At 33.7% G+C, this 23,096-nt stretch overlaps 1 pseudogene; it reads left to right on the forward strand.

Moving 5' to 3' along the window:
- The first annotated feature begins 4,621 nt into the window (after positions 1-4,621).
- Positions 4,622-7,590, forward strand: LOC137815431 (putative disease resistance protein RGA1; annotated as a pseudogene).
- The last annotated feature ends 15,506 nt before the right edge of the window (positions 7,591-23,096 follow it).

A 23,096-nucleotide genomic window follows, 5' to 3' on the forward strand; every position in this document is an offset into this window, starting at 1 on the left:
GGGTGGTGAAATTTGAGACCTTCACAAATGTCCATTGTAGAGGAAAGATTGTGAGAGTATTGTTCCACCCAACCAATGGATAAATACCATGTAATGCAATTGATCTCACTTCCACAAGGTCACCTCAAAGGAAATGATAGTTATGCCATGCGTATTAATGAACCTTCATCCTTCAAGTATATTATTACTTTGTATATACTTTTTGGAACCTAACATGTTCATGATATGATGTATTTCCAAATCTCGAGGAAGTCACATGACTCCACAAGTGGAAGACCATAAAATGGAAAATATAATGTTAATAAAAGAATATATCTCATTACTTTTTGGTCTTATATGAGAGACCTATTGGTTTGAAATGGAATCTTGAGATTCCCTTGGACACCAAACACAGTGAGCCCTCACACCAAACAGTGTGAGCATAGTGAAACCTCTATGGAAGAGAATAAAGTGACATGATGAAGTTGTTAGGTAAAATACAATATTTTTATGCAATGTTTTTGTACTCCACATCTTTGGTATTCTGGTATGCAGTATGAATGAATGTAGTAAGTTATGACATGATTGGTCCAAAGTTTAGTGAAGTCTTTTCATCTTATATTAATGTTGTGGCAAGGGGGAAAATATTGACTATTCATGGACTTCATTTTCATGTATGACTTCTTATAACGAAGGAAATTTTCTTGCCTATGCAAATAAACAAAATACTCATTAACTTCAATATCCATATTGGATCCAAAAAAATATGTGTGTGGATCAATGTTGTGGTAATGAACAAAATTTTTAATACATGCCACATGCGGTCGAAGTGAAGCTACATGATGCATGTTGTCGGCTAAATTCCTAACTTATGAAACTCTATAACTACGTATCAATCCTCCAAATAATTGTGACATTAAACTCATTATTCATGTATGAATCATTACCTAAGTCATTTGAAGGTATTTTTTTTTACGTCTTGACGAATCATGTTGTCCTTTTAACTTTGTTCGGTGTGTCTTTCTTCTTTCATGTTCGATGAGGACTTATTTCATTTTTTCTGTCCAATCAGTTTCTCGTTCCTTAATAACCATGGATTCTTGAAGAGTGATAGTGGGTGTCGAAATCGTTTGTTGGATGACCATTTTGTGTTGGTTCTTTTTCTTGGAACTTGCTAGCTTGGATAGTCATCTGCCCGATAGTTGTCTTGTCGGGGAATGTGGTATAGGTTGGCCTCTTCGAACTTTGTCATGAGATCAGTTAACAGGTGATAGTACTTCATCACCAAGGATCATTCACTTGGAAATCGTTGTTGACTTGGCCGATAGTAAGTTGGGAGACACTTTTGTATTAGACTCTTCACGCTCCCATGTGGTCACAAGCAGTCCGCTATTAAGGCCTCGTACTTTGCCTTATTGTTGGACGTTTTGAAGCTGAAATGTAGCGATTGCTCGACACAAAGGTTCTCGGGACCCTCTGACACTACCCCAACGTCGCTACTGCCCTTGTTAGATGATCCATCGACGTAGAGGGTCCACCTATCTTCCTGCTCGGGGGTTATCTTGCAACTCTGACATGAAGTATGCTAAGCATTGGGATTTGATTGGCCCCTAGGCTCGTACTTTATCCCAAATTCCAAAAGCTAGACCAACCATGTAATCATTTGTCCGACAAGCTCGGGCTTTCAGAGTACTTGGTTGGTTTTCACAATAATTTTGTGGCTCTAGAAGTATGATCATAGTCTTTGAGAAAATGTGGACGAGGGCTAACGTGACCTTCTCGATGACTGATACCTTGTCTCAATTTTCTGAAGTATTTGGCTTACGAAGTACACTAGTTATTTGATAGTTCCTTGGATGAGAGCGACACGAACTACCTCGATGGAAACCGAGAGATAAACGAGTAATGGCTAGCCCATGGTTCGCTTGGTAAGAATTGGGGGCAACGTGAGGGGGGTTTTAAGGGTCGAAAATGCTTATTCGCTCCCGTCGTTCCATGAGAATTTCTCTGTCTTGTTCATTAACCAAATGATGGGCTTGATCTTGTTAGCTATACATGGCATGAATCGCGACAGGGACGTGAGTCTCCCCACCAGTCATTGTACCTCTTTTAGGTTGTGGGGGCTTCTCATGGATATTAATGCTTGACATTTGTTTGGGTTGGCCTCTATTCCTCAGTGTGGAAGTAGGAAATCGGAGAATTTTCTTCCCTACACTCTAAAAACCTACTTTTTGAGGTTTAGGTGCACATTGTACCTATGAAACTAGTTGAACATCTCGACCAAGTCGACCTTGTGTTGTTCGAAAATGTTGGACTTCACAATCATGTCGTGAACGTATACCTCGATATTTCTCCCTATCTGCTTTCGAAATATTTGATCCATTAGTCTATAGTAGGTTTCCCTCACATTCTTGAGCTAGAACGACATTACCTCATAACAAAAGTTGGTTGTTCTCCTCGCACCAACCATGGGACGTTTTCCTTCTCCTATTACATCCTCTCGTTATCGTTCACCCGAGGTCAAAGTATGCTAAGGTCACTTGATTCACTTTGACCTGTTTGCAGCTCGGGGTTGTGATGTCGCGAAGTATGAATTTCAAGCTTGTGATGTAGCACTCTTTAACCGTCTTTTAGTTTGCACGCACCGTGAAAATGTCCTCGTGCTTGGATGAGAATTTCATTAGAAGGTGTGGGGTTGATACAATCGCTCCCAGCTTGTTCAACAACGGCCTTTTGAGCATGAGGTTGAATGAGGTGTCAACATCAATGATTAGATTCCTAATTTTAATCGTCTTGTATTGGCGATTTCCTTCCCTGAATTTTGGATACATGTCTATGTATCCCTAGGTGTTGACTCGCTCACTTGAGAACTTGATAATCAGTTCGTCATAGGGGACAATGACCTCTTAGGAGAGTCCTAGATGTTTGAAGGTTTTCAAGAACAAGATGTTGACCGAGCTACCCTAGTCTATCGGCGTTTTCATTAGGGCAAAGTTGGCTACTTCGATGGTTACACCATATGATCGTTGTGGTCAGGATAGATAGCCTTGAAGTCATCGTCGATGAAAGTTATTGGAGAAATACTCCTTTGGATCCTCTCGACGGATTGTATTGCCCGCAAGTGTCTTTTTTTTTGGAGTGAAACCTGGTCGCGCAACATCTTCTTCACCAAGAACTGTGAAGCCTCCGCCTCCTCACCAAAGTCGTCTTACTTTCACATTCTAACCCTCACCGATTCAAACATGCAAGGTTTATGTTAGGGTTTCAAAAATTTGAGATAGATTGGGAGGAGAGGAAGGAAGATGCGAATTAGGGATTGTGGAAAGCAAGGGTTTATGTTAGGGTTTCAGAGGAGAATAAGGAAGATGCGCCTTAGGATTGTGGATGTGAGAAAAAGTCCATTACCTTTTTTTCAATCTCAACATTGTGACAGTCAAACCCACGCTAACATAAATAAAATATAACTTCTTTGTGTCAGCTAAGCCTTAATAAATTTATTTATTTTTAATCCGTTTTCTGCCTAATTTGCATCCATATTTTTTATGCTATTATTATTATTATGTTATTTTTATTTATAATTTCACAAAAATGGTAGCGTAGACTTAACCTACGTTTAATATTTATTTTTATAATTATTATTGTTGGTATACTGTTTATTTGGCCGACACTATGTTTAGAATTTCTTTTTTTTTTTCTTTGTGTGGTTAAGCTCACGATAATAACATCTATTATGAGACCGCCATTTTTATTTTTTTTTCAGCTAATACCTTTTTTTTCTTCTCGTAGTGGTATTTTTCTGTGAACAAATTTGCCTCTCATCATAAATTCTTACAATGATGGGAAATTGTTCATATCTTCTTTATTCATAACTTTGACGCAAACTATAAGTAGTAATTAAGTTTTTGAAAGTTAATTAAATTAATTAACACATAAGATGAATTAATTCTAGACATTATGATTTTAAGAAGGATTGTTTTTCTAAGATGCTTAGAAATATAAATGGATTGGAAATGAAAGAAATATAATTTTAAAATTAGAATCATGTTTAAAAAATTAAGATATGGATAGAATAATATTAAGTAAAGAATGTAGTAAAAAGCAATATATGGCATATATATATATATTGTAATTTTTATTCTTGTTATGTTTATGGATAGTAGAAATTTTGGGTAGTTATAAATACACTCGTCTTTTTTGTCCCTATCATCTCTACTTTCTAGAATCTAAACAAAATATTGTTTTGAAAATATTATCTTCTGGTTTTCAACATATCAGCGTTCTTTGATCAAATAGAACCAGTGATACCACTAATGTACTTTTTGCCAATTGCATGGGCTGTAAAGGCAATAAATATGGAGGATCTAATAAGAGTGAAAATTCAATATATAAGCAAAGAATAGAAACATTATTTTCTTTTTAGAAATAACCAATAATTGAAACTTTCTTTTCTTTTTGGAAACAAGCAGAGAATAGAAACATTCTTTTCGTTTTGGAAATAAGCAAAGAATAGAAACTTCCTTTTCTTTTTGGAAATAAGCAAAGCATGGTTATTGAAAGTGTGGAGCGTGTGATTAACGTTGTCTGTCTAATACAACAAATGACAAATTCATTATTACTCCCTCCCAGACCACCTTAGCTATTCGGCACAAAACTAGTCTTCTGCTTTCTCATCTCTGCCTTTTGGATTCCTCATAGCTTAACCATGGCTGAATCATTTCTCTTCAGCATCGCAGAGTCACTCGTAGCAAAGCTTGCTTCTCACGCTTTTCAAGAAGCTTCTCGGGTGGTGGGTTTATACGACAATCTTCGAGACCTTACAAAAGCAGGAGCACAACCATCAGCTGCGCGAATGGCTCACTCAGCTCAAAACTGTCTTCTCCAATGCCGAAGATCTTTTGGATGAATTTGAGTGCCAAACACAGCGAAAGAAAGTGGTCAAAGCTCATGGTAGCTCCAAAGACAAGGTAAGTCACTTCTTCTCAAGCTCTAATCCACTTCTCTATCGTTACAAAATGGCTCAACAAATTAAAGATATCAGCAACAGACTAGACAAGGTTGCAGATGATAGTTATAAGTTTAGTCTTCAAATAATTGATGTTCACACACGTGTTGTTCATGGGAGAGATATGACACACTCCCGTGTGAATGATTCGGATGTGATAGGAAGGAAACACGATAAAGAAAAGATCATAGAGCTTTTGATGCAGCAGAATTCTAATGATGATGATACAAGTCTTTAATCCTAAACCATACAATTCTAATGGAGGCTTGGGAAAGACTACTCTTGCAAAGTTTGTGTTCAATGACAGCAGGATCCAGGAGTGTTTTCCAATGAAGATGTGGGTGTGTGTTTCTGACGAATTTGACATTAAACAACTGATTATCAAAATCATCAATTCTGCCAATGATGAAGATGCTCCTCTTCACCAACAGAATTTGAACATGTTGGATCTGGAGCTACTGCAAAATCAACTTAAAAAAAAACTTTCCGGTCAAAAATTCTTACTCGTCTTAGACAATGTATGGAACGAAGACCGTGTTAAATGGGTTGAGTTGATGAATTTAATCCAAATAAGTGTATCAGGAAGTAAAATTCTTGTGAGCACACGGAGTCATTCAATTGCTTCCATGATGGGCTCAGTTCCCTCTCACATTTTATAAGGTCTTTCTGAGGAGGATTCATTGTCTCTCTTTGTCAAGTGGGCATTTAAAGAAGGAGAAGAGCAAAAACATCCTCACTTAGTAATGATTGGGAGAGAAATTGTGACAAAATGCAGAGGGGTTCCTTTGGCAGTGAGAACATTAGGTAGTTTACTATTCTCGAAATTTGAGGCCAGTGAATGGAAATATGTGAGAGACAATGCAATTTGGAATTTGCCTCAGAAAAAAGATGACATTTTACCTGCTCTTAAATTAAGTTATGATCTCATGCCGTCCTATTTGAGGCAATGTTTTGGATTGTTGTCCCTTTACCCAAAGGATTATGGACTCAATAATTATGACATAACTGCGCTTTTGGGGGCACTTGGACTCATTGCACCACAAAAAAAGAACATGACACTTCAAGATGTGGCCAATCAATATTTGTATGAACTACTATCAATATCTTTTCTTCAAGATTTTGTTGACAATGGCACTGTTTATGTTTTTAAAATACATGATTTGGTGCATGATCTCGCTCAATTTGTTTCACGTAAGTTCCAACATAATGTAAGTTCCAACATTCAAAATATTCCAGATAATGTTCGGCATTTGTCTTTTGCTGAAAGCAGTTTGTTTGGCAATTTAGTCACCAAAAAATCAACAGTTGTGAGAACCATATTGTTTCCAAATGGTGCAGCTGCCAACAGTGAAGCCTTACTAAATACGTGTCTGTCAAAGTTCAAATGCTTGCGAGTTTTGAATTTACGTGGTGCTACATTCGAGACTTTGCCTCGTTCCATTGCTAAGTTGAAACATTGAGATATTTGGACATTTGCAAAAATATCAACATTAAGAGACTCCCCGAGTCTATTTGCAAGCTCCGAAGTTTGCAACTGTTGAGGCTTGACGGATGCATGAAGCTGGAAGCATTGCCCAAAGGATTAAGAAAGTTGATAAGTCTCCATCATTTGGAGTTCAGCATAAAGCAAACTGTTTTGCCTGTAAATGAGATCGCCAACTTGGGCTTGCTTGAAATCTTGACTATTGAATCATGCCATAATGTGGAGCCCATCTTTGGAGGTGTGAAATTCCCTGTTCTTAAAGTATTGTGTGTTATTGATTGTCAGAGTCTAAAGTCTTTTCCGTTCCTGAATTAGAGACTTTGGTTGTTAAGGCCTGCGGTAATTTGGACTTGGAACTGTGGAAGGGCAACCATGATGAAGAACAAAGCCACAAGCTGAAGTTAAAAACTGCTCTATTTTCAGCTTTATCACAGCTTCATGCCTTGCCTAAATGTCTTCAAGAAGCTGCCAACTCCTTACGGTGCTTGTTAATTTCAAATTGCTACAATATTGAAACACTTTCAGATTGGTTCACAACTATGACTAATCTGAAAACACTCTCTATAAAGTATTGTCCTAAGTTGGTATCTCTCCCAGACGATATCCATCGCCTCACCGAGCTTGAAAGTTTGAGGATTAAAGGTTGTGCTGAGTTATGTAAAAAATATCAGCCCTATGTGGGAGTTTTTTGGGCCAAAATATCACACATAATGTTATGCAAAATAAAATTCTCTCTATTATTTTTTAAGAATCCTAAAATGCACTTAAGACCTACACTATTGTTTTCTTCTTCCTTTGTCCATAGATTGCACAACCACACTCCACAGACTTCATTCCTCTCTTAGTGACACCGTTCCATCTCGTGTTTCTGTTGGTGGTTTAGGGTAGTGGTGTCTTGGAAACTTGATGGGAGAAGGGTGGTTTCACTTGACGGTTCCCTGGATAAGAAGGTAAGTAAATTTTTTGGTTTCGGATTTGTAATTTCGTTTTTTCTTCGGATTTTCGTTTCTACATTTCATATGTATTATTTCAAACAATGCAATCTGATACTTTTATGGAATAGAGAATCCGTATTTGTTTTTTCACATTCCAGATTATGGAATCTGCAAAAATTCTGAATCCATGAATCCATAAGTCAAACAATTCATTCTGAATCCAACAATCCATAACTCAAAAAAATCATTCTGAAATCCACCAATCCACAATTCAAAATATGCATTTCGGATTCAAAAATCCATAATTCAAAAAAATCATTCTGGTTCCACCAATCCATAACAGAAATTAGGTTTTCAAATTCAGCAATCCAGAAATCAACAATTTATGAAAAAATTGCTTCCAGAACACCCCTCATCTGGAAAACAAAATGATTCACTTCCAGATTGATGAATTCGTAGCACACTCCCAGATCCCGAATTTCGGTAACCACAAAAACTCCATAACTACCAATGCTTCTAAAAAAACTTAATTCTTACCTCTAGAAGCCAAACAACACTTCGGCAACGCAACTCACTCCTCCACCTTGCTCTGCATAACTAAATTGACCCTCCACCAGCGCCTGAGATGAATGAAGAAGATGAATTGTGCAAAACAAACTCCACCACGGTGGCCTTTTTCAAATAAAAGGTCAAGGCCAATTTCGAAATTTAAAAAATTGTGGGAGTGTAGGAAAAAAACATAGGGGTGCAGAAAGAAAAACCCATAAATTAGTCTCAATGTCCGGGTTTAATGGACAAACATTACATGCTACAAACACGCATATAATTATTGGATTTTTCTTTCAACAACTCCCTCTATTACTAAACTATTACTTATTGCACGCCATACAAAAACTAAAATACCTTTGTTTACTTTACCACGCTATTGTTGCACTTTCATTCTTAGAGAGAAAGAAGAAGAGGGAGGACTCGTTCTAAACAAAACAAGAACTCAGTTAGTGACGTTCTTGAAAACTTGTTTTAAAATGTATTTTATGTATTTTAGAAAGATTGTTTTGAAAAACTTTATTCTAAAAATCTTTTCAAACATTTTATTATAAAACAAATATTGGAGTACTCCAATCAATCCATGTAAAATGTAAGTATAAAAAAAAACTCCTTTCAAATCAAAAGGTATTTTATACACAGTAAACCCTTGTATCCTCCTACAACCTCTCAATCCCATTTCTCAGGTTCCAAACAACACCGAGACTCATAAACAGTACATAATCCCGGCACATAAAAACTGTCATCCTCACTTTCAGTTGTATATCCACTACTTTAAAAGACCAAATTCACCTCAAGAACTCGAACTCTGTTTAAAGACAACCTAGTAGATATCCTTAAGTGTTTCATTGTTGCCACCATCAGTTTTTTTTTTTTACAAACAAAGAATTAATAAATTAAAGAAGACATTTTAAGGGTGTCTCAATCTTTATACAAGAACCTACAATCTAACCATATTGCCTAAAAATCAATAAAAATAAACATAAATTTAACAATCTTCACCAAAAAAAAAAAAAAACATATAGAGCTCTATGTTTCCTGCATTATTATGTAGCAAGCTTAAATTCTGCAGAAAAAACAAAACAGAAAACTAGCAAAACATCTTGAAAGGGGCAATTAGTGTTTTGGCATATGCATAGTTCCAGCTTCACACATTACTATGTTGCATTCCAGTTCAGCATAAACATTTTTTTTTATCAACAAAGAATGAAATTAAATTAAGAGGGATACAAAAGGGGTATCCCAACCCTTTTACATAAACCAAACCACATTAAGAATCTCCAAGAATAAAGAGATGAACAAACACCCCAGAAGTAATAGATAGATAATGTTTGCTGCATAAGCTAGACATCCTATTCCAGCTAGCACCGTGCTCGTATTGGAATGCTATAAGCACTACAAACTGCAGCTACAAAACCATCAAAATACACCAAAATATTGGTTATCTCCACCACCTCATTGACATTCCTTCTACCCAGCTTGCAGTGGCACGATTGTAGCACTTGTCACATAGTTAATCACTTCAATGCAGCATCTTCCATTCGCTCCTTTTTGGACTTTGGCTTCCCCCTATTTGCTCCTTTTAAGCTCACTTTTATCAGAAACCAACTTCCTACTTGCCAGGGTTCATCTCACACTTAGATTGGTTGGAGTTTACAACTTCGACTTACATCCCCCAACATGTCTGAATCCCCACCACAACCTCTACTGCTACCATCCACATGTGAGACCACTAGTTGATCAACAAACACACTTAGGGATTTCCACAACAACCAAAACACCACATAAAAAACACAGTTTTTGTTTCATGCATAAAGAACCCTGAACCAGCATTCACCCTACCTCTATTGGTCTATTATAAGACACATCAAAACAGAATCCTCCATCATGTCCTTAACATTCCTTTTGACTTCCTTGCATACAGGCACATATGTCCTTTCCATCTTGCACCAGCTACAGGCCGTGACAAATGTAGTTCTTCCTACACCTTCCTTCCTCCATAACGCCCTTCATCCTTCCTTTTTTTCTTCAGACACCTTTTCTGCTAGCTACCATGCGCTGCTCTCTACTCCTTCTTCATTTATCTTCAAGTGGATCCTCCTACACTCCTTCATGCCCCTTGACTGAGAATAACTGCATAATCCTTTTTCTTTTTGCACTAAAGCGATTCATATGTTGCTTACACCCATTTCTCTCCACTACTTCATGCCATTTTCTTAATTAGGCTCCTCTAACAGTAAAAGAGTTCCTCTTATCCATTGAATAAGAGTCTTCATCCCATGAGCTTCTACCACTGCGCTCCTTCACTGTAGCAAAATATGCACCTTCATTCCTTCTTTTTACTTCCACACCTTAAACATTATTTTGAACTACTGTCTAACAACACTTCCATGCCAGGTCTGCAGAGCCGATTTGATCCATCTACTGCATATCCTCGTCAAGTTTAGCGACATTTTGTTCCTTAAGTTCCTTCAAATCAATTGCTCTATTGATAAACCTATAATTGGTGTCCCTTATTTCTATGCATTTGAAGTGACTTGGACAACATCAGGATTTGACAGCACCATGAACACCTTAGTTCTCCATACTAATATTTGGATTCAAGTCGTTAACCTCCCACACATACAAGGTGTAGAACTACCTCCTAACTCAAGGGAGCATAGCAAAGTAACAACTTAAGACAACATGGACTAGGCTTCTTAGCACTGCCCCTGCTGCTTACAACCTTGTGCACTCCCTAAACTGCATAAAAGAAAACCTATAACAGAGAATTCCAAGGCTTCTCAATTATGCAACATCATAATTATGCAGCAGAGAAGCACTGCCTTTGATTTTGCATGGACCTCACCTGATCAACCCGCAACACCATCTAAACAACCCTTTAATTGCAGATAGGTTACTTTCGTTGCCAAGTGCTCCTTGAAACAATGCCTTTGTGTCATGCCAAGCTCATGAAAGCACTACAACTTTGAGAACATGGCACAACAGAACCCAACATCGATTTTGGTACATCTGCAGCCACCAAAACTGTAAGCAGAGGTCAAACAATACCACTAAAAGAGACCTTTTCTTTCGTCCGAAAACCTGTCGCTCCATCTATCTTTCATAAGAAGAGGTCCATACAAGTTTTGCCAGAGAAGGCCTTTTAGCTAAGGGATAATAGACAATTTGAGGGGTAGAGAACCAAATTAGAGTAGGAGAAACTAAAATTGGTTATTTTCCTCTTCAACCATGACCAAGCTTGTAATACTCCATAAGACTACCACCCAAAAGCCTTTCTAGACTCAGTTTCTTTGGGTTGAATCGAAAGAGATAGAACTGTAGCAGATGGTTTTTAAGGTCATTATGAAAAATTGTTTGTATCCCCACCCACCTAGATACCAACGACCATACCTGATAAGCTATCCCACATTCCACATTGGGTCAATTCTTCCACCTGATTACATAAAGGACACAACAAAGATGGGAGGTTGACGCCTCTTCTATAAAGGTTCAGTATTATCGAAATCTTACCTTTAAGGATTCTCCAAGCTAGGGTTAAGGCATTGGGTAGGACTTTGATATCCCATAAGTTTTCCATGGTTGGACATGGCACAAGATGTACCGAAGATTGTAAAACATCATATATGGATTTGACAGAGAACATACCATCCTTCTGAGCTAACCACACAACCTTATCATATGAGTCTTTTTTAGGCTTCACGTTGTTTAGTTCTATTTGTTGAACATGGTGCTTTGATGCTTCCAAATATGCTTTGAAGACTCGAAGAACCTGCTGCAGTGTTTATGTGTGTTGTTTAGTAGATTTTGTATTGTCAATTCACATCTAGTATTGATCCAAACTCACTTGACTCTTTATCTCTTTTAAAAGAATTGTTTTCTAAAACGCTGTGAAAATTTTAGTCAGTTGTTTTTTAAATCAATCAATTGAAAAGGCTGTTATTTAAGGTCTTGTGACTAAAACAAGTTTTTTATCCAGTTAATTTATCGAAACAACTGGTTGATTGGCCCTTAGTGTTTTTCAAAGGTTTTGAAAAAGCTTTGTTTTCTTTTGTCTTTTCTATCAAGCAGAAACAATCAATTATTTCAATAAAACAACTAGTTATTTTATATGACATCCTTAGCAGAAAAAATAAATTTAATCAGTTGTTTTTTAAAACAATCTGTTGTTTTTCTAACAGAATTTTGTTATGAATTCCAATTTGTTTTTAAACGCTTCTAACTGGTTTTGATTAAAGATATAACAATTTTGACCACTTCTTTGAGTTTATATAAATACTGTTTTGTGATATTTTCAAGTACCTAAGAAAGAGAGCTTATGAAAAATGTTTTCAAGAGAATCAAGAGCCTTTGAATCATTGCTTGTGTGTGAAATAGGAACTGGATTTTCTATTCATTTATACTACTACTGATGGCATTCCTTTGAGCTCTTCTTTGCGTTTTGATGATGAACTTGCGGAAGCTTGTGGAGGAGATGAAGCACGGCCTTCCTAGGAAGTATGGGTGCCTTGAAGGTGCATGAGAGTGGGGAATTGGGGAGGTTCGGCCAACCCCTTTGAAGGTGAGGAAGTGAAGATTAAAACCTAGATGCTAGGCAAGGAGTAGTGTATGGCACAAATTTGGCAGCATAACAATACTCTATTCAATCTTAAAAATACATGAGGTTGGCTCCCCCTTTTATAAGCTAAGGAGGACCATAAAGGTTAACCCTAATGATAAGCAAATGCAATCCAAATGAAAAGCAAATGACATCACAAGGAACTCATGGCAGATGGTCGGCCCTAGAGTAAGGAAATCTTCTAAAAACGTACCAAATCTAGGTTAAATCCTCATGGAATCAAGTTTGTGCTATTTACACCACAACTAATACTAAGCTATTCTTGATGGGCCTTCATGTAGCATATAAAAATAGCTCTCTCTTCCATCCGTAGCTTGGTCCAAGTCTCCATGGATTCTCTTGGCCATGGACCTAGTAATTGGTCCTAGACGCTCTTCCCTTTGCCCTAGACGCTCTTGATTTGCCTTTGGATGCTCATGTCTTGGCTCTTGTCTTTCTTGTGAGGTTGTGCTTGGCCCTCTTCCACCAACTACTTTGAAAAGCCTAGGTGTATTTTATTTCCTTCCTTGAATACTGAAAATCTGTGTAAGTCAGTTTCAGAAAGGTTTTCTGGAAACTGTTGTTGTTCTTGAGGGGTTCAAGATCAACATCCTTGGTGTGTGTTTTGTAATCTAGTTTTGATAGCATAGTGAATTCTCAATGCTTAACTGAGGACTAGATGTAGCTCTTAATTAAGAGTGAATCAATATAAATCTCTTTATGTGAATCTCTCTATCCCTTCTCTTATACATTACTTTGCAATTTGTTCTTTGTTTTCTGGTATAAACAATCATTTGTTTCGAGAAAACAACTAGTTGATTTTTATAAAGAACTGTCCATCTGAAATTTTATCCTATTGACCAGAAAATCAATTGGTTGATTTTTTCGAACTTTTTACTCTACTTCCAATCTTTGCGAAAATCTTGTGAAAACAATTTATCCCCTACTTGTTTTGGCCACACATTTTAACACTATTAAGATTTTTTACTGTTGTTCTAACTCCCATACAAAAGAATTCCTTCTCCAAACCATATTCCAAGATCAATCTGATTCAGACCAGTTACCCATCTGGTGGACGTGTTTCCCCTTATCTTTAGAAAGGAGATACAATCTTGGGTATTTTTGTTTCAACGTGTAATCTCCTGGCCATTTGTCTTTCCAGAAAAATAAGTTTATCTCCTAACCCCAGCTTCCACGCTACCTTTTATATAACCAACTAACTTCTTCGTAAAGGTTGCACAGGTCTTTCCACCACCAGGATTGTGCTTTGGTCGAGGATTTTCTTCTGCTATTTCCATTTTCTAAGTATTTGGAGAAGACCACTTTTGTCCACACCCCAGAGACATCAACTTTCAGCTTCCACATCCATTTGGCAAGGAGTGTTGTATTGAAACTTCTAATGTCTTTAATCCTCAGGCCTCCCTCAATCTTTGGTTTACATATGTTTTCCCTTTGACCCATGTAATCTTTCTTTTCTCGTTGCCCTATCCCCACAAAAATTTACTTTGCAAACTTGTTAGCTATTTACATACCAACATTTGTGCTCTGAAGATGGGCATGTAGTACAAAGGTACAACTATGAAAACAGACTTGATCAATAGACTTTCCTACAAAATTTAAGTTCTTGCCTTTGCACTTAGATAACTTCCTCCTCACTTTGTCAATAACTTCTTTCCAAAACTACTTTTTTCTCGGGTTGCCTCAAACTTGAATCCCAAGATACTTAAAAGGCACTGGCATTTGTACACAATTTAGCACATCGGCGAAAGCCCGCACTTGTTGTTTGTCTACCCCTATAGATCCAATCCTAGACTTATGGAAGTTCACTTTCAGCCCAGAAGCAAGTTCGAAACATCTAAGGATATTATTGACCGCCATCACGTCTTGGTGACTAGCTTGACATAGCACGAGGGTATCATTTGCGAATTGAAGCATGGAACTTCAACTTGATTAGTCCCAATGGACAGCCCGTGGATTCTGTTAAGGGACACTGCTTTCTTACAAGGCCAGCCAGACCTTCTACTACCACTAGGAAAATGAAAGGGGTTAAGGGGTCACCTTGTCTAAGCCCCCTAGTAAGGGAAAACTCCTTTGTAGGGATTTCGTTGATCAGAATTGACACCGATGATGATTCCATACAACCTCTAATCCAATTTATCTACTTTTCACCAAACCCCAATCTTTTAAGCATATAAAACATAAACTCTGACCTTACTGAGTTGTACTTTTTTTTCATAATCAAGCTTGACTTATCACCCTTTCTAAGCTCATCCACAACTTCATTTGCCACTACAACACTTTCCAACAAACCCCTTTCACTCAAAAAAGCTAATTGAGATTTGTTTATGATTCTAGGGAGGAAATTTTGTATTATATCAGCAAAGACCTTTGATATTATCTTATACAAAGCACCCACCAGAGAGATAGACCTATATTAGTCCAGCATTAAGGGGTCATTTGTTTTAGGAACTAGAGCAATAAAGGACGAATTGCAACCCTTTGGGATCTTACCTGTATTCTCAAAAAAATTTGTTGCACTCACTACGTCGTGCTTTACAGTCTCCCAACATGCTTTGAAGAAATTAAAAATGAAACCATCTGGTACAGGACTTTTTGACCCATCACACTGCCAAACCGCCTCCTTAATCTTATCCTCAAAAAACATTGCCTCTAGAGACTTAAATTTTCATACCTTGTGAGTTCCATAAACTTCACATTTCCTAGCATGACTTTGAAATGGTTTGGATCAGAAAACCAAGCCTAAAAAAAACTCCTGGCCTCTTTTCTTACTCTGTCTGGTACCTTGTTCCATTCACCTGCCACCTCCACCCCTTTAATTTGATTCGACGTCCTCCTCCATAATATAGCAGGGTGATAAAATTTTGTGTTTGAATCTTCCAGTTTCAGCCAATTGACTCTTGCATTTTGTTTAAGCATTGAGTCCAACTTACAGTTGATATCCTTTACTGACTTAAAAGAAACACTCTCCTCCTTCTGTCTGTCTCACCAAGGTTGTTCGCTACATTCATCTAGGCATGGCAATGCGGGGCGGGACATTCAGGCTGGCCCGCGACTCGCTATCAAAAGGTGTGGGGTAGGCTCACTAATCAGCTCGCTGACTTGCTTTGACCCGCCCTGCATAACCCACAGCTCGTGCAGGCCAACAGCGGGGCGAGGCAGGTTGGCCCACGTAAATAAAAAAAATAAATATTTAATTTTTTTGTAATAAAAAAAAAATCATACCTCATTCACTCATTATTGCAGTGTGACCTTTCTTTTATTTTATTTTAAAAAATTGAATTTAATGTACTAAAAAAAGGAATGTTTTATATTAATCATCTAAATGAGTTAGTATTAAGAATGATAGTGGATTTAGTTTAAGTAAAGTCTTATATTTAAAATTTGTTAATAAAAAGAAGAGATTTCAATAGAATAGTTAAAAAATTAGTCATATTCATTAAAATATTTTGTAGCAAAACTTTGATAAGATACTCTTATACATTTACATACATATATAGGAAAAAATAGATGTAAAGCAAAACTTTATTATTTTTAATCAAGCCTTCTAACAACCCTCATACATGAATTTATATTTTTATATTAATTAAATGAATTGAAACACAAATAAAATTTTAATTTTTCAGTAGTAGAAATAAGGTTTTTTATAATTAATGAAATTTTAATTTTAAAAAAAAAATCTTTTGCAGGCTAGCCCGTAGGCTCGCAGGTTACTTCTTCTGCAGGGCAAACCAGTGAAATGAGCTCACACTCCTAGCATGGGGCGGGCCAGCCTACATTGTCACCCCTAGATCCATCTAGTCCAACCTTTCTATCTGATCGAGCACGTCGTTCTTAGAGGTGTACATATTGCCAAAACTTCAACATTCCAGATTTTTAAATCATATTTCAGCATTTTTAGTTTCACTTTGTATCTTAACAGACCATCACCGTTTGGGATGTAGGAGTCCCACTTATATTTTACCAATGTTGCAAACCCTTGCACCGATAGCCACACATCCAAGAATTTGAAGGGTCTCGGGCCCCAGTCCTTTGGGTTAGATTTGACAATTATCGTGCACTAGTTTGACACCTGCCTAGTCTGACCAAATAACTAGCTATTCCTGGGATATCAGAACCTTGTCTAGTCTACTCTTAGCCAAACCATTCGGTCTATACCAAGTGAACTTTAAACCAACCAACGGGACATCTATCAACATATTTTGATCAATGAAGTCATTAAAGCCTTCTATTTTTTCTAGCTCCTTAGCTTGCAGTCTCTACCTTCTATTTTTTCTAGCTCCTTGATTATTTCTCCCTACTCCTGATGAAAACCATCCGGCCTCAAAACTTCCGGCTAAAAAGATAGACAAAGATCGAGACTTACTGAAGATATTGTAAAGTCTTTTTATTCTTCTTAGCCTTGTAAAAATTGTATAAAGTAGTTAGGAAGTTTTGGGCCTTGTATTTTGGGCAAAAGTAGAGAAGGATGTAAATAGTAAAGAAAGTAGAGTGTAAAATAGTAAAAGATGGTGCAAATAGAAATGTAGGCAAGGAAGGCATGATGTAGTCAAGGAAGGCATGATGCTCCACATGTCTTTTCCTCAATGGATACGATGTGCACCAATAAGGTGGTGACACTTGTCACACTCCCATTTGAGTGGTTTTGAGAGATTTTCTCCTATAAATAGGAGTTTCTTGTACATTATTTTTAACTTTGATTTGAGTAATGAAATGTTATCCAGTTGAGACACTTTTGTAAAAAACAACAAATTTTATCAAAATGCAAAGGTTTCTAAAGAAAATATCAAAAGATGCCTCTTTATTTTTCCAATAATTTTTATGTGAAAAACTTCGACCTTCTTTAAAAATGTTTTTGTTCACTTTGTAAGTTCCATTGCCTAAATCAAGCAACTTCTTTACAAAGTGTTGATTTGGAACATTTTGTAAAGTTAATTTATTACCTTCCTCGGAAGAAGAGTGCAAGAGGATGCATATTTTCCTAGAAGTTTCAACTCTAGACTCTTCTTCCTTATTTTCTTTTTCTTTTTCTATTTTGAAATTTAGTTTTATTTCATATCTCTCACTTTTTGAGGTGTGAAAGGAAGTAAAACCATTTTGTTTCCTTAGTGACTGAAAGTTATTTTATTGTTGTGTCCATCATGTATAGTCTTAGATTATATTGGCATGCCTTCCGAGTATTATGTGTCCAATTTCCATAGGAATAATATCACATAAAACATTTTCCTCATAACTATCTATGAAAATGGGTACACTTACTTGTTCTTTGACTACTATACCACCATCATCATTTATACAATCAAGTTTATATGATTTCGGATGGGGTTTAATAGTTAACAGAACAATGTCTTTAAATTTTTTGGATCGAGTATGGAAACAGTTGTCTCATTATAGTTGTAGTGCTGCAATGGATCTATTTGAGCTTACCTACAACTTATAAGAAGTAAAATTTTTGTTAATGAATTTATTTATTAAATTATAATAACAATTGAATATATTCTTTCTTTAAAGAATAAATTATATATATTAAAAGATAAATTATTATATATATGTAACTGTTTTTTTCTAAAAAGAAAAACTATTTAACTATTTTGAAATAAAAGTAAATTATTCAATTATTTATTTTATTAAATAAATTATTTTTATTAAAGATAAATAATCTAAATAATATTTTTTTCTTTTTTTCAAAAAATTACTATTATAATAATAACTATTGAAGTATTATTAGATTATACAAATATTTCTATTAAAAGTAATTATAAAAATAAATATATTTTTAAATTTTATTGTATGTAATTTTTTTGTAATTGGTTTTTTATTGTGAATAATTATTTGAATTAAAAATGGATTCTTTGTTGTTTTTCAAATTCAAATTTCTCTAAATTTTTTAAAATAAAAATATTCAGTTTAAAATAAATAATTTTTAAATTTATTTAATTTTAATGTTATAAAAGATAAAATTAGAAAATAAAATGTGTACAACCAAAAAGGGAATCATCTTTATTTATACTAGCGGAAACACATGCGCTCCTCTTGTGTCTGTGTATCTGCATTTTTTACTTTTATTATTATTATATGTATATTATTATATGTGTATTCGTATCTTTTATATATCAAATATCACTAAGAAAAAATAAGATAGAAACAAAGCTATGAGTACAATTCTAATAATTAAGTTACATTAAAAATATATTAAACAAATTCAAATTTATAACACAATCAACATAATATATACTTATATATAAAAAGGATTTCCCATTTTAAGTGTTTTTGGTTATACACAAATCTAAAGGTATTTCTTATTGAACTAATACCATTATCGTTTATTTTGTTCTTATTAATCAAATAGGTGGTACAAATTCTGATTGTTTAATTGTTAATGTTCCTCATTTTTATTTCTTTTACTCTGCTTATAAAGATGTGGAATATCCCAAACAATTAATTGAATACAGGGCATTCAATTTTTTTGCACAGGTTCATAGTTGCAAAGAAGAGGAAAGGAATTAGAAAATAGATATTTTCTTAGGGTTTGTCATTGGATTTTCTCATTTTATTTTTCTTTTTCTTTTCATTATTATATTTCTCTATATAACTTATTTTAAGAACGATAGTATAGTTTTTTTTACAATTGCTTCACCAAGCAATTTCTTTCTTTCTTTTTGTTTTTTCTTCTTCCACTTTCATTATGCTTTTTTGTTACTTTTATTTATATTATTTCATGTTGTAATTCTTATTGAACTAATACCATTATCGTTTATTTTGTTCTTATTAATCAAATAGGTGGTACAAATTCTGATTGTTTAATTGTTAATGTTCCTCATTTTTATTTCTTTTACTCTGCTTATAAAGATGTGGAATATCCCAAACAATTAATTGAATACAGGGCATTCAATTTTTTTGCACAGGTTCATAGTTGCAAAGAAGAGGAAAGGAATTAGAAAATAGATATTTTCTTAGGGTTTGTCATTGGATTTTCTCATTTTATTTTTCTTTTTCTTTTCATTATTATATTTCTCTATATAACTTATTTTAAGAACGATAGTATAGTTTTTTTTACAATTGCTTCACCAAGCAATTTCTTTCTTTCTTTTTGTTTTTTCTTCTTCCACTTTCATTATGCTTTTTTGTTACTTTTATTTATATTATTTCATGTTGTAATTCGATTTTTATGAGAATAAAATAAATCATAATACTTAGCCATCTACTTTTTTTAATCTTGATAAGAATATGCAAATAAGAAAATAATAAATAAAAATTTTAAATTTTTAAAATTAAAAAATTATAAATGATATGTTTTATACAATTTGATTATTGTTATAATTTAATTAATGAAAATATTCGTTAAAAACAATTATATTTCTTCTGAAAAATACCCAGAAAGACATATTGAATATCATCTTTATTTTTATTTGGTCTTTCCTCTAAAGAAAAATTTAATATTTTTTCTTTAATATATATATATATATATATATATTTAAATAGATAATTTGATATTTAAAAGATACGAATGCACTTAAATCTATATTTTATTTAAATAAATATAAATACACATGACAATATACATTTTTTTTTTCAGCAAAAAATAAAATTAAATTAAAAGAGACACTTTAAGGTGTCTCAACCCTTATACAAGCTGGGAAAAGAATAATAAAAATATAACAGAACATCAATAACAAACTTAAACATAAAAGGTTTGCCATGTTTGCTGCAAGATAAAGCAAAAAACAGAAAAAAAAATACAACAACAGATACAAAAACCCATATAACAAATTATCATTCAAATTCATCTTCCTCTCCAATTCTGCATAATCCTATCATCATTGCACCACAGATGTTGTTGTTGATTTTAATTCCAAAGCCTTGTTTTGATGACATTTTTGTAGTAAAACACTTCTCCTTCATAACATACCCTACATCATAAAACTCAACCTTCCACACCTTTCAGCCAGTTCAAAGGTACCAAAGCATAACCAGAACACAAAAATGATACCGGCTAAAAAAAACTCATTCAACACCATTAATGAAAGTGGAAGAATAAGATGAGAAATATACATGTACTCATTCAACTCATTCAACACCATTAATGACAATATACATATATAATAATAATAAAAAAATAAAAAAAGATACAGATACGCTCTTATATTAAAGCAATTACATCATGTTTCATTCTCAAGACTTGTAAATCAATAATTTTGATTTGTTACTAATATAAAACTAAAAGAGATGAATATATTAATGAAAATAAAAAAAAGTAGAAGAATAAGATGAGAAACTCAAGTAACAAACTCTTAGAAAATATCTACTTTATAATCCCTTTCCAACAACGCGGAACACATTCATCCCCTCTGACGCCCATATCAACTATGACATCAAGATAACTCTGTACCTTTGCAAAAACCTGAATGCTATATATTCAAGTAAGAGTTTGAGATATTTTGCTTCTCTATCTTCTTCCTCTTCCGCCTCCACTTGTTGTACGAAAATGAAAAGTAGAGTAAAAGAAATAAAAATTAGGAGCATTAACAATTAAACAATCAAAATCTATACAACCTGTATTGATTGATTAGAAAAAAATAAACGATAATGACATTGATTCAATAAGAAATACCTTTAGATTAGCTAGAATGAAAAAAAAAACTAAATTTTTGTGATTTACATTCATTTTTTTTATATGTTTCTTTTTTTTTTTGTTCCTTTTAACGCTTCAGTCTTTTTTTCTCACACTTCTCTCAAAGTTTCCTTTCAGTACCTGCCTTTGTCTTTTTACTCGATTGAGGGAGTTTAAGTAATTGCTCATCAAACCACGTTTCCATTCAAAGTTTTAGTAGTTTACTTTCGAATTTAATATTAACTTTTTTTTTTTAATTTTAAATTTAAGTAATTATAGGATGAATAAATAACCAAAATAAAATATTTATATAAGGATAAAATATGAACAAATTTGTGTAAAAAAAAACAGTTATAAATTCTTTATATATAAAGGTATAGATAATGTTATAGATAACAAGTATTGAAATAAAATTATGTTATTGGATGACAAAAAGATTTTTATTAAAATTAATTATAAAAGTAAATAATTTTTTTAAATTTTATTGTATGTAATTTTTTTATTGTGTAGGTAGTTTTTATTGGGAAGAATTATATGAATTTTTTTTAAAAAAAGTAGTTATTTAATGGGTGAAATGGTAAAATATGAGTTCGTTGTTTTTCAAAATTCAAAGTTTTCAAAAAAATTTAAAATTTAAATTTTCAGTTTTGAACAAATGAAATTCTTTTATATATTGTTATAGATTATTTATTTTATTAAATAAATAAATTATTTTTTATTAAAAATAATTATAAAAAGAAATATTTCTTTGTTTTCTTGTATGTATTTTTTTCTATTGTGTATCTTTTTTATTGAGAAGAATTATTTGAGTTAAAAAAAATTATTTAAAGGATGAAATTGTAAAAAAATGGTACATTTGTTGTTTTTCAAATTCAATTTTCTCTAAATTTTTTAAAATTCAGTTTTAGTTTAAAATAAATAATCTGTAAATTTATTATATTTTAATATTTTAAAGGATAAATTTAGAAAATAAAATGTGTCAACCAATTCTCCTATATATATATATATATATTGTTTTAGATTACAATTAGAACCGCTGTCACAATAACATAACAAGTGTTTTAAAGTTTTTGGATCGAGAGTTGTAGAAAAAGTTCTCTCATTATGACTTTAGTGATGCAGTGGATCTATTTGAAGTTGTCTAAGAAGTAAATATTTTGTTAACAAATTTATTTATATTAAATTGAATTTTGATTGTACAATATATGATTTAGATCTATTTGATAAGTATACATGAAAAAGTTTGAGTTAAATATTTAATATGCCAAACATATGAAAATATTGTGCTAAAAGTTCTCTCCGCTTACCTAAAGCTTGTTCTTACAGTGCTGGCGTGGATTGAGTAGAAATATTAATACTTTTTCACAATTTGTTAATTCTGACGGAGAACATTTTTATCCGTTAAATAAGAGAAAGATGTATGTATGATATTTTATGAGATGAGATTTACTTTTGTTTTTTTTTCTTTTTTTAGTTTTTATATAAAATACTACATATATTATTAACATTTTGATATAATCGTCCCATATTACGTATATTATTACATGTAGTTCTGTTGAGATTCATAAAAGGTTTTAAATTATAAATTGATAAAAGTTTATGTAATTTAACAATTAAAATTATACATTAATTATAGAAAAAGTTGAAGCGGCCGAAAACGATATCCAATGATTAACTTGAATATTTTATTAACGAAATAATTTGTGCTACCAGGACGTAAATTTGTGTAGTGAAAATACCATTTTAGTCCTCTGAAACGCAGCGTTTTCAGTTTTGGGCAATGATTATACATGCATGCTTCTCGGATTACATTCATTCTCCCATAGTCTTCCATCTCAGTTGGTTTTACCTTTGCCCGTGTCTTTTCACGAAGAGACGAAGAAAAAGTGAAAAACAAAAGCAAAACAGAACCTGGCTTTGCTTGC

The sequence above is a fragment of the Phaseolus vulgaris genome, chromosome 1 (assembly GCF_051622355.1).
Source record: "Phaseolus vulgaris cultivar YP4 chromosome 1, ASM5162235v1, whole genome shotgun sequence".
NCBI classification, from domain to species: Eukaryota; Viridiplantae; Streptophyta; class Magnoliopsida; order Fabales; family Fabaceae; genus Phaseolus; species Phaseolus vulgaris.